General features: G+C 40.4%; 1 long non-coding RNA gene across 3 annotated transcripts in view; it reads right to left on the bottom strand.

Moving 5' to 3' along the window:
- The window catches only part of LOC123606570, a 256,727-nt gene extending 240,400 nt beyond the window's left edge, over positions 1-16,327 (bottom strand). For all 3 annotated transcript variants that reach the window (XR_006716344.1, XR_006716350.1, XR_006716355.1), the window contains exon 1: positions 16,140-16,327. This is a non-coding gene — a long non-coding RNA (uncharacterized LOC123606570). The remainder of the gene's footprint in view (positions 1-16,139) is intronic.
- Between the last annotated feature and the right edge of the window lie 938 nt (positions 16,328-17,265).

Below are 17,265 nucleotides of genomic sequence, written 5' to 3'. Positions count from 1 at the left end.
TTCCTTCGGCCTCCTAATTACTGCCAGACATGAAGCTGATGGGTTGGGCTTTACAGACACTATTACTGCCAGATCCCCTTCCCTTCATTGTCTGGAAGCCTGTCTCTATTCAAGCCCTAATCCTTTTTGCCATTTTTGACCTAGTTTCCATTATTTTATATTTTCCTGTATTAAGTTAAATAAGCCACTTGTCAACCTGCATATATCTTATTGGATCCAGTTCTTCTTTTGTGACTCAAACGAATGCCTGATGGAAAAAAAAATTCTACCAGCCAGTTATAGAGATTTATCCACTTTCTTAACTTACAGCATATAGGACTAGATGGAAACCCCATTTAAACATTCTGGTGATGTTCCTTAACAAGGCAAAGCAGTGCTGTAACTCATTACCCACCTACTCCCTGCTGCCTTCAGACCGACCAGTGTGTTTAAATATATCAAAACTATGAAATGTGTGTAGATAAAGCTCTCAAGCTCTCCTTACAACTGTTAAATCTATCCATTCCTGAATGAAGAAGTGCTAACAGTTGATGAATGTGTTTCACAGATAAGGAGGAAGAAGGAGTAAGTGAACAAGAGGAGAAAAGAAGAATGAGGAATGAAGAATTTAACAATTAGGCACTCATCTAAAAGGCATAACTCTTCCTTCCTCCTTATTTTAAGCCTTATCTGAAGCCCCAGGTAAGCCCCAGACTGACCAAAAGCCTAAGAACCACTGCTTCGGGAAATATTATTTCTTGAAACATACATGGCATGACCAGAGGTTTGAACAAGGACATGTGATAGATAACCCATGGACTGGTCCCCCGCTCCTTTCTGGACATGTTTCACAAGGAAGCAAATGTACCGTGTTTGTACCACAAAACCTTTGCACCAAACCAAACTTTTAAAGGCTCTCACTATTGGAGCACCTAAGTGGATCAGTCAGTTAAGCATCTGACTCTTGATTTCAGCTCAGGTCATGACCTCACAGTTCCTGAGGTAGAGCCCCAAATTGGCCTCCTGCTGAGGGCATGGAGCCTGCTTAGGATTCTCTCCCTCTCTCTCTCTCTCTCTCTTTCTCTCTCTCTGTGCCTCTCCTCCATGCTCTCTCTCTCCCTCTCTCTCAAAATAAACAAACTTTAAAAAATGTCCATCAACTGATGAATGGATAAAGAAGATGTATGTATGTGTATGTATATATATATACATATACATATATATACACACACACAACAGAATACTACTCGGCAATGACAAAGAATGAAATCTTGTCATTTGTAACAACGTGGATGAACTGGAGGGTATTATGCTAAGTGAAATAAGTCAGTCAGAAAAAGACAGATATCATATGTTTTCACTCATATGTGGAATTTGAGACACTTAAAAGAAGACCATGGGGAAAAGGAATGAAAAATAAGCTCCAAACAGAGAGGGAGGCAAACCATAAGAGACTCTTAAATACAGAGAACAAACTGAGGGTTGATAGGGGTGGGGAATTGGGGGAACGGGAAAATGGGAGATGGGTGTTGAGGAGGCCACTTGTTGGGATGAGCACAGGGTGTTTTATGTAAGTGATGAATCATGGGAATCTACACCTGAACCCAAGACTACACTGTATACACTGATTGTTAGCTAACTTGACAATAAATTATTAATGTATATATAATATATATAATATATAAAATAAAATAAAGGCCCTCACTATTGCTTTATTTTTTTAATATTTGTTTATTTTGGGGAGACAGAAAGAGTGCAAGTGGGGGGGGGCGGGGCAGGCAGAGAGAAAGGGAGACACAGAATCTGAAGCAGGCTCCAAGTTCTCAGCACAGAGCCCAACGTGGGGCTTGAACCCACGAAGCGCGGGATCATGATCTGGGCTGAAGTCAGATGCCTAACCAACTGAGCCACCGAGATGCCCCATTATTGCTTTAGTACGGTCTATCTTGCTTATCCATTACTTAGGGAAACACATAGGGGTGTTTTCAGCTACCATTCTTTGTCTATTTTTCTTTTCCAAAATCAAGTAATCTGACAACTTACAAACTGAAACTGTAGAGCAGCGGGATTCTCAAGGACTGCACCCAGAAACAGTCACGTCCAGGGGGTTTTATAATCCTGGCGAGAAGTGGTAACTGCCGTGTCCTGGCTGGTGGAACTTGCATTGCACAATGTAGAGATAACATTTGGGACAAGTGAGAAATAAGCGAATAGATAGGTTTTGACCATCTAAGAAGATGAGCTGATGCTTATCCAATCCTCTTTGAATTGTAGAGCCAATACATTCTATTTTAAAAGAATATTTTCAAATTATTGAGAAAATAGTAAAAAGTAAAAATAAATAATTAACAGGACTAACCATGACAAAAATATGCTATGTGCTTTTCATGCATTATTTTAACACAACCATCTATGAGGTAGGTATTAGTATGAGGTGCATTTTATAGCTAACCAGTATCAAAGAACACTAGACAGATGTGCACAGGTCCATCTGAACATCTGAGCCCACGTTCTTAGCTACAATGTTTTAAAATACATTCACAACAGAAACATTTTAAATTAGATACGTAAAAAGGATAGCAAAACGAATTACAATCACATTCACTCAGAGACAACTTGACAAAACCTCTTCTATACACATTAATACACATACACCCACAGTTTAACAAAAAAGGGGGCAGAGATCATGCTTAACATATTGTTGTAGAAGCTTTGTATTTTCATTTGAAATGCTTTGTGGAGGTCTTTCCCATCTATACATGTCTACCACATTATATTTAATTACTGTTTTCCATTGTTATCCCTACACCATAATGTACAATCAATCCTCCTTTGGGACACTTTGGTTCTTACACAGAGTGCTGAGATAAATATCCTAATAGCTGACTTCTTACACATATTTTTACATCCTTAAGATAAATTACTAGAAACAAGGCATAGATTTTCCACGTATTACTAAATTGCCTTGACAAATATGAATTTTCACTCCCATCAGCAACGTATTAAAGAGCGTCCTTTACCCCACACCAGCACTGGGTGTTAGCATTTGATCATCTCTGCCAATTTTAAAGGGGAAATAATAATATCTCACTGATCTTTTATTTGTTCTTCCTTAGTTAGCACCAAGGCAGGGCATTTTTCATATGTTTTGGTATTTTCATTAGTGCTTTTGTAAAATCTCTACTCCTGTCCATAGCTGATTTTCTTTCAGGGCTCATTATATAGTAATCACTTGCCAAAATAATGTATTAAATATATTTCTCCCAATTTTTTCATTTTTTTTATTTTTAAAAATGTCATCATCATTATCCATAAAAAGAATCTCTCTCTAAGGTTTTAAAAATATCTAAGTTTTCTTCTTGTACATCAAAGTATTTTTTACATTTCAATATCTCATTTATCTAGCACTCATTGGTGTAATACGTACTTTATTTCTTATAATTTGTTAAATCAAATGTCCAAACACCATTTACAAAGCACTCTGTAAATTCATAACTCATTTTTTAGATTACTTATCGATTTTATACCCAAACTGTATATTCACTTATGGTCATTTCTAGCATCATTGCTCTACTCCACAGATTTTCTTCCTGATTCCTATGCTACTATTATCTCTTTTAATTATGACAGCTTTATAAGCCATATTAATGTCTCAGGAGGCAATTTTCCCATCATTATTACCACTGTTTATTCTTTCAAATGCATTTCATAATTATTTTATCAGTTCCCCCTCCAAAAAAAATGGCATTATTAGAATTGTGTTAAATTATTAGAATCATTTGGAAAAAAACTGATAGCCTTACAATTTGAGTAAATTGTTCCTTCTAGGAACAAGCAAAGCATGTCTATTCAAGTTTTATTTTTCTCAATAATGCATTCACTTTCTTCATATATATTATCACGTGTGCTATTTTGTGAATAAAATGATCTTCTCTTACATTTTACAACTATTATGATATTTAGACATAAACATGGAATCCAAGTTGCCCTCATTCTATCAAGGGTAAAACTGATATGCAAAGGCACCCATTTCATATGCAATACAACATGGTGTATTAGAGGCAGCAGCTCGTCCCATTGACTACCTCCAGGACAGTCCCTTTAATCGATTCCTTGAATTTCAAAAATGAACAAATCATATCACTCCCCCACTTAATACTCTGAGGGGACTCTTAAATCCAAGTGTCTTCTCTGGTCAACAAGGCTGTACATGATCCTGGCCCCAAGTGCCTTCCCAACCACACCTCCTACCTGCTCTCCCTTCCCGGTGTCTCCACCACCCTTGCTTTCAGTCAGCAACCCCCACCATCCCTCAGCCTAGGAGCTCTTGCTCCAGACGGCTGCTCCTCTGGCCATCCAAAGCTCAACTCAAGTGTCACCTGCTCAACAACACTGTCCCTGATCATCCATTGCTGTCTTATATCTTCCTGCTTTATTTTTATAAAAACACTGATCATGAAATTTTAATTTATGTACTATGTATGATCTCTCAACCTGTCTCCACCATCTCTACCTTGAAGGCAAAGTCTCAGAATAGTCATCATTTCTGTCTTGAACACTACTGGACTGCCAGAGACTAGATAAGTACCTGGTACACAGCAGAGGCTCAGTAAAAATCTGTGCAATGAATGAATATATGGACAAACTCACATTTTTCTGACTCACGGTGAGCCCTGCTGGGTGGAAGCAACATGCATTGTGCAACCAGGCAGACCTGTGTTTGTATCTCAGTCATAATTAGCTGAGGTCCTGGGAAAAATACTCAAAATCTTGGAATATTGCTTTTTTAAGTCATAAAATGGGGTGATTTGAAACTGCATCATAGGATTAATTTGAGAATTTAATGAGAAAACGTGTGTAAACACTAGTATAATTCTTAGCACATAATAGGTATTCAAGATATGGTTGTTCTTTGCCCATTCCTCAACTTTTACTCACCAACCAGCATGTTTACCTAGGTTGCACCAGGGAAACTAGGGAATTGAGTGCTCAGAGAGTCTCAATATTAGGTTAAATGAGACTTTCAAAGTAGGTACAAAACAGGAAGCACCACCATCTGAGATAGGTCTTTGTTTCAATCTGCTTTCTGAAATTCAGAAGGATTAGACAAGACGTTTTAGCAAATTATTCCCTACCCTAAATTGCAACATAAAATGAAAGACAAGGACAGTCAAACAAGTCAACAACAAACTTCATTTTGCTACAAATCAACACAGTTAGGGTCTTTAATCTTAATGCCACATTAGGGGAAAATACTCACTGCTCAGATGTCATAGGGCACACTGGGAGTATAAAAGGGGGCAATAAACATACTCCCCAGAGGAGGATCCAGAATTCAAATAAATCGATGATTATGGTTTCCTAGAGCAACTTTACTGAGTTTCCATGAGCCACCAACATTAGGGGAGTACATAAATTATATAAGGCCATAAAGTCTGACACAGTAAAAGTGGTTTCATTCTGAAAAGCGAAATGAATTCTTTGACCTTGACTATCAAAACACCACCACTGATTTTTTTTTTTTATACTTTCCTTTGGAGTTTACAATTGAGAAGCCAATGCACTTTGTTTCCTCTTTTGTTTATACTTTTGGGGTTAAAGCCCATGGATACAAGTTTCCTAAATCTTAGGAAGGGCAGGCTTGTCATTGAGAAGGCCAACAATCCCTGTCGGTGGTACCCTTCCAATCGTGAGTAGCCCTTCTTAGGCTCAGGACTCACTCCACTTGAAATACTACCTGGAAAGCAGTGGGCACAAAATGACATCACATCCTATTATGAAGAGGTTATAGGAGCCTTTTTTTTTTTTTTTTAAACAAGCATGGAACATATGCTTTCCCAAGAGGTACTAGAGAAGATCCAGTCAGCACCAGGTAGGAGGAGCAGCAACCAAGCATGGCAATTGAGAGTGCAGGTTCCAGAATATACTGCTGGGTTTGAATCCCTGTTCCACATCTTACTAGCTGTGTGACCTTGGGCAAGTTACTTTCTTTTCTGTGAAATGAGAAGGATAATAGTGCCTACATCATGGGTTTTAATGAGTTAGCATTTGCACAGAACACAGTAAAGCCTATTAAAGGCCTTATATAACCCAGTTACAACTCAAGGGAGAACTTTAATGTTTTTGTTCTATGAACTTGTGTCCTCAGCGAGAAAAGAAGGGATACATCCCTCCCCATGGCCTTGGTGGAGTGATGAACACGGACTCTCTTCACCTTGCCCCCCCCCCCACATGTTCCTACTTTGTCCCACAAGGTGGAAGAGGTAAACATGACATGCCCACTCACTTTTATTAATGAAAACGTGACATCAGTGAAATGAATAAAAAATCGAATCTCACTCGTCTTAAAAATCAAAGGAGGATACAGAAATTGAACCCTACGTTGTCGGGTTTCCAGGCCTTCCTGCCACATCCTACCGGTGTCGTAACAAGCTGTGACCTATTCTCAGGGCACCGAGGCTGAAGGTAAGTAGCCACTGCTTGGCCAGGTACAGAATATCAAAATGTCCACCTTCCAATGGCCCCCAGAGTCAAAATAAGTAAAAAAAAAAAGACAATACCATCCAAATGCTGCCAAGAATATACAGCTGTGGCATGAAAGATGACTCTTCAAAAATCTTCAGAGTCACTTTGCCCTGTATTTAACTACTCACTACCACACTGTCCCACCTTTGCCCCCTGAGTACTAAATGATCTCTTTGAAATCTGACAATAACTTCCAGGACATGCCACGAGAGCAGCCCATCAGCTCAGAAAAAAAATTTTACTGAAATGGCTTTTTTTTTTTTTTAACCGTGATATGGGAGTGCTTTTAAATCTGAAGTTTGGAGGAAGAACTGGAACCTAGTCCAGGTGCTCACCAAAGAGGGCTGTTCACAGGTATCAGGCCAGTCCAGATAAGCTATGGGTCTCCCAAGACCAGTGCAGGTTCTCCCTAACTAGAGGATAATTCAGGAAAGTGAGAACAAAGACAGCATCAGCCCATTCATCATGACTGCAATAATGAATTGCCATATTGACAACGGCAGCAGAAAGCAGAGAGAACAAAATGTTTCAAGATGGAGAGGTGGTTAGGAAAACTGCATACTGCTCATGTTTCTTTAGGAAACACCATGAGAAAAATTAAGTCTTTAACTTCTGATGGCTTCCTGTAGCTAAGCCACAGAAATCTAATTGAGAGACTATGGTCCACAGAAATCTGCTGTCTGCTCTGGCTTCAGAATCATATTATTATAAGCCTTTGACTCGATTAGTGTAAGAAACAAAGAATTATTGCCACGGCATCATTATATGGATTGTACACCCAAATGATGCTGTTCTCATCTTGGTTTACTAGTCTTTCCCCATTATCTCCAGGGAACAGATAAAGGAGAAACCTCAGGAGACACTGTATTCTGTTTGGTTCTGGGTTTTTTTCCAAACGCATTTTGTATTTCTCTGGTAGAAAAGACACAGAATTGAGTGCCTATATAACAGACAAGACAAGTACTTCCGGGATAGCACTGTGATATTACTGAATTGCCACACACCTTTTTATCTTTGGGGTTAGTAAAGATGTTGCAACCACCTATCTTCTCACAATGATGTGCTTGCATGCTGGTTATATCTGCCCACCGCACGTTCTGACACCGTGCAAGTACACCATTCCATTTGTTCACAAAGTTTACTTCTAATAGTGTATGCACGAAATAAACCCCAGCCTAGAACTAGGTCTCCAAGTAGTTTTATACTTTCATTTTCTGGCTAGTGGCGGGTATGAACAATTTGACAAAGCCAGCAGGCTTTCAGAGGAGGGAGGGGCAGCTATCTCCCTCTGTTTCGTTAGAGTAACTTTATTCAGTGTTGCCTTAAACCTTCATCTCTTGTTCATCAGGAAAATCCCCAGGACACACATCACCTCCTTAGGTGGCCTCCACTAGCTCTATCAGAATGGAGAGAGTGGCCCTCGCCTTCTCCTACCCAAGCAACCCCCTGTGCACACAGCTTTCTTTCACTTCTCACTTCCAATTACAATGACCTCTCTGCAACTCTGCCTCCCCAGTTTGGCTTTTGAAGCCCTAGCACCAAGCCCAGCGCCTAGCTCTCAGGAAATGTTCTCTGAATATATGAATGGATGAACGAACTAATCAACCAAGGATGACACTCGAATGGTCAAGAAGCCTCAGGAACATGGGATGTGCCTGCTAGAAGTACAATTCTCTCAGTAGGTATGCAGTTGACACTACAACTGCAAAAACAGTACTGCCAAAGGAGCGTGGTCATGTTTGATTAACCGAAGTACCCAGTATTGGTTGGTTATATTAGCTTAACCTTCTATGGCATGCAGTTTACACGGCCTATGGGGGCAAAATTTAATAGCCACTATATCAGTTCAAGGAAATAATAATGATGCTGCTGCTGACGGTAAGGAAACAACCAGGAAGGGGCGCTACAGGTTAACTCACCATTTATGAGTAGCGGTAAGAGTAGGTTTTAATGTTTATTTTTAAGAGAGAGAGACAGAGAGAGAGAGAGAGAGAGCGCGCACAAGTCGGGGAGGGGAAGAGAGAAAGGGAGACACAGAATCTGAAGCAGGCTCCAAGCTCCAAGCTCCAGCTGTCAGCACAGAGCCCAACGTGAGGCTTGAACCCACGAACCATAAGATCATGACCTGAGCTGAAGTCAGACATTTAACCAAGTGAGACACCCAGGCACCCCAAGAGTAGGGGTTTTTTTGTTTGTTTGTTTTTCTGGTGGTGGCCTTGTTCTGGGGTTGGACAGGGACTTCACAGGTATTCATTATTCTATTAAAAATACTAAACCACACAGGTCTTCAACTAAAGATCATAATCAATGATCAATAAAATTCTGTGCTAAAATAAGAAATAAAGAGCACAAATCTTCCTACAATGCATAATTCCCAATCTATTACTGTAATTCTCTACCTTTGGATGGCACTTCAACTTAAATAGCACTCATTGTTCTATTTCATGTAATGATTTAGATTTTTGTCTACAGTTTAATAAAGTCCTTTGTTAATACGGAAAGCGGTAGATAGCGCTCTATAACCATAAGTGAGCTGAACATGTGACATAATACTTTAATTACAAGCAGATGTTCCGTTTTAGGGAACACTATAGTCTCAAGACCTATTTGAATCTACACAATAAACTATGTTAAAAATAAATTAATAAATAAAATAGCAGAGTTCTATGATATTCAGACAGAAGGTTTAAAAGGACATGTGAAAAGCAATTCAATCCTTATTTTCCTTCGTTGGTGAGCAATGCCCTTAGTTGTCATAAAAACTAATCCTGGTTAAAGTTCAATTCAGGGGACAGAATTGAATTAACCAGTGTTCCAACAATAATAACAACAATAAAATGAATAAAACTGAGTGACGACTTTACACCTGCATAAGGCTTTACCGTTTCCACAACGATGGAACCTGTATTTGTTACCAATGCTAGGATCATTCAGTATGCAGTCAGCAGAGCAGAGCACCCAGTGTGAGGTGGGTAAATATTCATTAGTGAGAGTGATCATGTTAATGAAACTATCTACAGTGTTGTACATCATTCACTCAGGTCCCCATATGAAATCTGACCATAAACGCTGCATTTTATGGTCTGCTTAATACTTACCTAGAGAGAGCAACACAATTAAGAGGAATGAAGTTAGAATTTAAGTAGAGGGAGCCTTCTACCCTGTGAGGCTATAAATGGTGCCTAAGCAGAGTCAATTAACTCCAGGTCCAGAACTAACCTTGAACCTAAGAGAGCTGTTTTGTTTTGTTTTAAAGGCAGTGGCAGCAGGGCAGGGTGGGGGGGGAGAGCTGGGCAGAGATAGGGGAGAGAGAGAATCCCAAGGCTCTGCACCAACAGCACAGAGCCTGACCCAGAGCTTGATCTCAAGAACCACAAGACCATGACCCAATACAAACCCAAGAGTCAGACATTCAACTGAATGAGCCACCCAGGCACTCTGAGGATTTTTAATCATGAAGAAAATGCCATTTTGCTATGTTATTCTAGTGACCTCTGGGTCACAATTTAAATGTGGGCTACAAAGGCTATCGTTCCTGTTGCCTTTACAACAACTGTTCTAAAGGTGAGTCTCATGGATTGCAACCTGTCACGCACGGACATTAGAGGAATTGCGACATCACAGAATATGGGTTAAAGAAAGGGCTTTATTGAGGAAAGTGGAGGCTTGCACAGTTAGGCAAGAGGAGAGGAGAGAAGGTGGGGTCACTCTTCACCCCAAAGAGAGTGGCCGGGGCACTCTGCTAGACAAGCATGGTGGCTTATTTGTCCAGTAAAGAAACCCAACCCCCTTTCCTCTGTACCTTTGTTAAGGATATGCAGGAGAAAGTGGCCTTGTTGTAGGAAGTGCAGACAGATTCCTGTTGCTAGGGGGGCTGTGTTTAGATGCTAACTTTATCAGAATTGTCCAGGAAAGCCAGCCACCCAGCATCCAGAGATCTTGAGGCCCATGTGGAATTGCAGGCCTTCCTGCTGCGAGAAAAGTCACCCACCCTGTGAGAAGCTGAGCTTGGGCACAACATCTCCCCCTGGCACAGGGAAGTCCCCCAGACCAGCTGAATCACTGTCTAGGCAACCCAGAGAAGAGAAGGCATCAAAGGTCGTTTGCAGATACCTGTTCCTTGCATCACAGCGTGACCCACAGAAGTCTGTAAAAGACCGAAATAAAATTTTGCTAGCCTGAATCCTTTGCTTCCCTGTGTCTTCTTGACTTGACCAAATTATAATTCAGCCAACAGGTTGTAGCTGATGCCAAATAAAGCAAGCAATCTGTATCTTCCTATAAGAAGAGGACATCCCTACCCACGTTTCTTCCATTTCCTAGAAATAAGGGTAAATATTTCTCTACAAAGCAATTATAAATCCTTGGCTTCCTTTTATTTTGTAATCCTATTATACCAGTGCCAATTAAAGGAAAAAAGAAAGCTACAGTATAGATCCTGTTTGTAATCGGAGCTCCTGACTCTCACACTGCCTGTCCCCCACCATTTACGAGACCCTTGGGGTGCATGCCCCCCTGGGACTCGGCCTGAGGGTGCTAAGCTCCTGACCCAACCCCCTTTTGCCAACAAAATGTACCTGCTTCAGGCCCCATTCTGTAATATTAATAGTGATTTGATATGCAGATAAATCAACCCTCTTAAGCTTCTCCATGATCTAGTGTTCGGCGCAATGAGTGATTAAGGAATGATGAGAATTGCGGGTACTCAGAGAGGATGTGTTTGTCAGGGAAGGCTTCCATGTTCCTTACTTTCTGCCTGTGGTCCTTTTTACACTTGGCCTCATCTTCGCTTGCTGCCAGACAGGAGGCAGGACTGTAACAGCTGATGAGCCCTCATGGAACATTCTTGAAGTCCTTTGGTTAAGTTCATATTGGCTTTTTGTCCTGATATACATATTCCAGCTCCTCTGTTTCATATTTTGCTATTATTTATTGTACATGTTATTGCTGCAAACCACTAACTTCGTTTACAGAATGAGGTCTTGTGTAAATAAATTAGTAATAAATATACACTGCGGGTGTTGCTTCCCAATAGTTTTTGGTGTATGTGAATCTCAAAAATGGGGCTTGAGTCTCAAGTTCTTGTTGCTTAGCTATTAAATACTTAGCTTGCTATTAACAATGCCAAAGCAGTATACAGAACATGGAACGCAAAAAACTCAGCTTGATTCCTGATCCTGCATTTGGTTATTTTCCCTAAATTTCCTTTTTCCTCTATTGCTTCTCCATACTGGGGAGGTGTCATTAAAAAAAAGAAATGCAAAAGGTGCACAGGAAATCACCAAAGACCGCCATATCCTTGGCAACCCTTTACGGCCAGGGAAAAACTTTTAAGAAGAAAAGGAAATATCATATCGAAATCATTTATTAACTGATTAACTACCAAGATAAGTATGACTCAAGTCTCATTAACAAACCGACATGTAGCCAATCCTTCCAACCTTTTCATGAGACCTTTTAATATTCCTTAAGGTAAGTTTCCTCAGATCTAAAACAGATTGCTTAACCTTGAGTCCAAATCAACAAAATACTCCCAAGTACTCCCCCAGCCCTCTGGGTGAGGGCCTGACAGCTGGACGTGGGCATGACACAGGAAGTGCAGTGTGTGCTAACTGATGCGCCCTGGGGAATGTCTGCAGCCGTGGAGAATCAAGCAGGTACCTGTCTGTGCTTCCTGTGGTCTCCAGGAGCTGGGAACTAGACCAAGTCACACCATGTTTCAACTGCAGCAAAAACACAAATGGCAACAGTGCAAGTGCAATGCCAGGCAGGAAGCACTTTTTCGACATCAAAAATATTATCCTGAAAACACAGCTAGTAAGTAGTATGCTAGAAGATAAACCACATACCTTTCTCATAAACAAACAAAAAAAAGTCTCCAAGCTGCCTGCTGATCCAGGTCTTCTGATTCCCTTCTCTACAGTGGGCATGTGAGATCCCTTTGTAACATAGAGGAATGAAAAACGAGCCAAGAAACAGCCAAATAAATGACACTCCTGTCACTGTTTCCGAACCACTAGAGGACACCATTCAAAACTGCAGCATAAACCCCAGGTCTGTGGCTTGTCAAAATGCTTCCTGCTTGCTTTTACTTCTATATTAGTCAGCATCGGGCTGGTTCAAGATTTGTCATCACAGAATGAGATTCTTTCCTGTTCTTATATATATCAAACTAAGAATTTAAATCCTTTGTGATGCACCTCTCTGAGATCTATAATGATTTTTTTCTTTCCAAATACTGTGTCAATCCTGAAAGCCAGAGGTCACGGGGCATCTTTTCTCATTTTTAAAAACAAATCGTCAAAATATTTGAATATTTTAAGTATGATTGTGTGATGAATACATAAATAAATAATAAAAATAATAAATACATACATACATAGACAAACAAACCTAAATAAATCACTTAGATTCCCAATATACTATGGGATTTGACACCAAAATCAAATATCCCACACATACAAAATACTATAAGAAATCGCCCACCTGCTCCAGAAAACGCTCAGATAGATGACCAAAGTCCACCTCCTCCATCACACTCCCTTCACACCCACCATCACCCCCACCCCATACAAACTATCACCTTCCACACAATTTCCCAGATGGACACACAGGTATCTCTGCAAAATATAGGCTTAATACTACTACCCTAAATAGAATTCAATTATAAGTCTAATTATAGACATATAATTCTTTCAGATACTTCAAAACAATAAAGAGGATTTTTTATATTACTATAGGCTCAGATTCTGCCAGCATATGGAGTATCTAGCATGTATCACTGTCGTCAGAGTTTCATACTCCCATTAATGTAATTTTTCCTGAAGCAGAAATCAGTTGAGTTCTCTATCATGAATTGCATTTCCAGCTGGGTCAGTGCCTCTGTAGTATGAGTTATCTGGGAGATATCCCAGCTACAGCTTTCATGATCAACTTGTAGTGCTTCCCCCAGCTATGGTAAAAATTCACGGAACATGCTTTGTGGGTGGTGGGAAATGTTATAGTTATGCTAAGACAGAGATGAAAATTGCATATGAGAAGTAGAAAAAAAATATATATATATATGTATGTACATGCATGTGTGTATTACTCTACCTATAGCCCTCATCTGGCTGTAGGGAAAGCAGGTTTATTTTTCTTTCAAAGAGATCCACATTATGTGATCAGGCTTTGTCTAAATACAAATTGCAAGACAGCCTAGACCTTTTCATTTCCTTGCATTTCCTCCCTTGAATAATTTCTGAACTCAACTCCTGATTGTGCCACACGGTGGCTTTGTGACAGTTGACAGGTTATTTAACTTCTCAGAACCTCTCTTGAGAATGGAGATATTAACATCATCTGATTCAGAGAATTGCTATGAGGATGGAGTAAGGGAACATCCATGTATAGTTTGGGTGCTTCTACTCACTTGTGTTAGATAACTTTCCACTCCTGCCTTTGCTCAGGGGTAAGATGATCTGGACCATTATATGAACACCTTTCCTTCAAAGTACAACCTTGAAAAATATCAGCTTTTCATCTCTCTGTCCATCAGTAAATGATACTCTAGACAAATAAAGAATGCACAAACATGAAAACATTCACTTTTAACAACAATAGTAGTGGCATCAAGGGAGTCGCATAATAGACAACACGTTTTAAAGTAAGGAAGTATTTTCCAAGTACTGTATTAACTTACCATCTTTCCACACACCAAGTTCCCACAGCAGTCAAGAACATTTGAGACCCTGCTAGCCTCATGTTTCCCCTAATGGAGCACTAATTGTTTTCAAATAAATGCCCCTAGTGTGCAAGCTCTCTATGTAGAAAGCAAGTAGATTAAGCAATGGTAAATTTAACCTATCATTCTGATGTCCACAATGTCATGCTTCAGAAAACTCCAGGAAGGATCCAGTTGTAATTAAACATACTTAAAAAACCCAATAAAAATATTTACTATTTGAATTATGAGAGTATCAATCATTAAACACCTCTCTCAAAAAACAAACACAATTCTATCACTTCTCCCCGTAACGACTATATCTTCAATACACATGCACACACAAATAACATCACACACGTTCACTCCACTCTTGTGATACCAAGTATTTTCTTATGAAAGGGTCTTTAATTTTGTGTTTTCCTTCTTTATTTGCAACCTGTTTTTAGGACTTTAAAATGAGGTGTTTTAACAGCGCCACCTTGTGGTAATGAGCCATTTCAAATTCATCTGCCCACTGGCTCTTCCCCCACCTTTTCTAGCTTCTGTTTTGAGAGTGGTTTTTTCATTTGTATTCATTAATCATTCGTCAACGTTGGTGTTACTGAAGAAGATAGGATTTCGTCAAAACAAAGTAGGCCATTAAAAATACTAACAAAAAAGCCATAACGTGAGCAGAACAATAGAACCTGTACACTGAAGAATATGCCACTCTTCAGGGTAAGAAATATAGCTACAAATCAAACAGATTTATTAAGAAGGGAGAGAGAAAGAAATCCCAGATGGGCTTTAAAGGGGAAGCTAACCTGACTTAAAGCACTTTGGCTTGTTTTCTTCTTATATCCACCACATTTTCTGCCCCGTTGCCAGCCTGAGAGCCAAGCAGCTTAGAACAGCAAGCAAATGCTTTCCAGCCACAAACAATGGAATATTAAAGCCATTGATATTCTTCTCACAGCAGCAGGAGCCACAGCCAGGTGCTAAAGGAATCAGCTGTTTATGAAGAAATAATCAAATTCCTGCCTTCCTTCCTTCCTCTTCATTTCTGCTTCCTCTCACATAACGACCAACATCCCTTTCCCTAAGGGCCAGAGTGCTACTTGGAGAAAATAATAATAATGTGTGATTTTTTTTTTCCCCTAAAACACTTCAACACTAAAAATGTAGACCTCCATTAAGAGCTTTTATGACCAGTATCCAGTGTGGCCAACTGATCATCAAAACAGGTAATGCATGTACTTTTCTTTAGTATTAGATCATTAAATCCGTTGAAAAAGTCATCCAGCCTCTGAAAGCCCCTCCTTCAACTTTGAAACAGACCATGATGTGGATCCACCTGATAAAAAATGAAAAGGAGAGATGACTAGAGAACGACAGCCAGAGAATACCCACTCATGAATCTAACTGAGGGCACCAAGGCTGCTGAAGGAGCTTCGCTGAGCAGAGAGGCCCAAGGCGAAGGTGATCTTCTGATTTGAAGGTTGAAGTCAGATGCACGTACCCATGTGCACACACAGGGACACTCATCCAGTCCACTGGCATAATAGGGTTCAATCCCAGCTCCTTGCATCGAATTCTGTAAAGACATTTGTCTTCCAGGGCCTCAAACCTGGGACCAGATCCCAGGGATGGGAAGCACGGGGTATGAGACTCAAAAGCCATGTTGTCAAGGTTTGTGAAAGATAAAACTGAAAGAAGGCAAACTGAGTCTATTGGAGATTTTGGTTGACAGAAATAAATCTTAGCATCGGCAGATGACACATGAGGGTGAAATACTGGAAGGAATCATGTACCTGACTGTGAGGAGGAAGGGATGGCCGGAGCAGCCAAAGGAAGCTCTGAGTGTGCCATTGTAATCACCAAAGCCAAGGTATTATTCCGTGAGTGCAGAGCCCTGGAGGCCTGCCAAAATCAGACATGCATCCTAACTGACCTTTCCAAGTCTGAGTGACTCCCAACCAGACTGAAGACTGTGACTGAGGAGTGAATTCCTTTTCCTTCCGGGTGACCCCACGTTACTTTCCAGTAAGTTCTCCTGTAGTACAATTGTTCCTTTATCTGCACAGGAAGGGTATTCGTGATTCTTTCTGGAAACCGGAGCACCGTGGGTGCCAGGCTCACTGTCTTAGCTGCTGGCTCAGAGTCTGACCATACACAGACCTGGAAGGAAGCCCAATCACGTGTGTGCTGTGATGCAACAGCCCAGCTCACCACCAGGCGGGGCGGCGGTTTTAACTCTCCCAAACCCATTAGCCTTTTTACGACCAACAAGTAGAAATCACTGTAACTCCAATGGTGTAAAACAAGGGACAGCAAATGATAGCCCTCAGGCCAAATCAGGCCTGCCATTATGTTTGTAGATAAAGCGTTATTGGAACACGGGCATGCTCATTCATTTCAGTATTCTCTATGGCTGCTTCCACACACTCAGTCTTGCTCTGTTTCGCAAAAGTGAATAAACGTTAAAAATTCTTAAAAATTAAAAAAATAAAAGAAAGATCCTCAAGGAAAGGCAGTGTGGTGTACCACAGGACCAGGAGAAGGGGACTCCAAAGGCCTAGGCTGTGTTAGAAATTACTTGGGTCTCCAGCTCTGAGTAACGCTGAGTGTCTCTTCTAAGCTGCAAAGGATACAATAATTCTGTAATTTACCCACTTGGTAATGCACAGGGTTTCAGATGCCAATTTTACTGGTTAATAATTTGCATTTTTCAAAAAAAAAGAATTTTTTCTCTTTGTAATCCAAGGATTGTGATATTTAAAATATGAGGTTGGAATCCATACCTTGTGCTTAAAAAAGAAATACATACGAACACATACACACACACACACACACACGCACACACACCAGAGCAAGCCATCCAGCCTACTGGTATTAGCATAGAGTTTCACATCCAAGTTCCTTACGCTGACCTATGGGAAAGGCGTGTGTCTTCCAGGGCCTCACACTTGCTCAGAGAAAGCTGCTGTGTCTAGGACCTCACCATCTGTAAAGCTGTGATCAAAACATCACTATCAGTTACCACCTAAGACACAGCTGTAGAATTACGGAGAAGTGTT

The sequence above is a fragment of the Leopardus geoffroyi genome, chromosome A1, assembly GCF_018350155.1.
Source record: "Leopardus geoffroyi isolate Oge1 chromosome A1, O.geoffroyi_Oge1_pat1.0, whole genome shotgun sequence".
Lineage (NCBI taxonomy): Eukaryota > Metazoa > Chordata > Mammalia > Carnivora > Felidae > Leopardus > Leopardus geoffroyi.
Note: the sequence above shows the minus strand (reverse complement) of the source record. Positions and strands in the feature narration are given on the sequence as shown.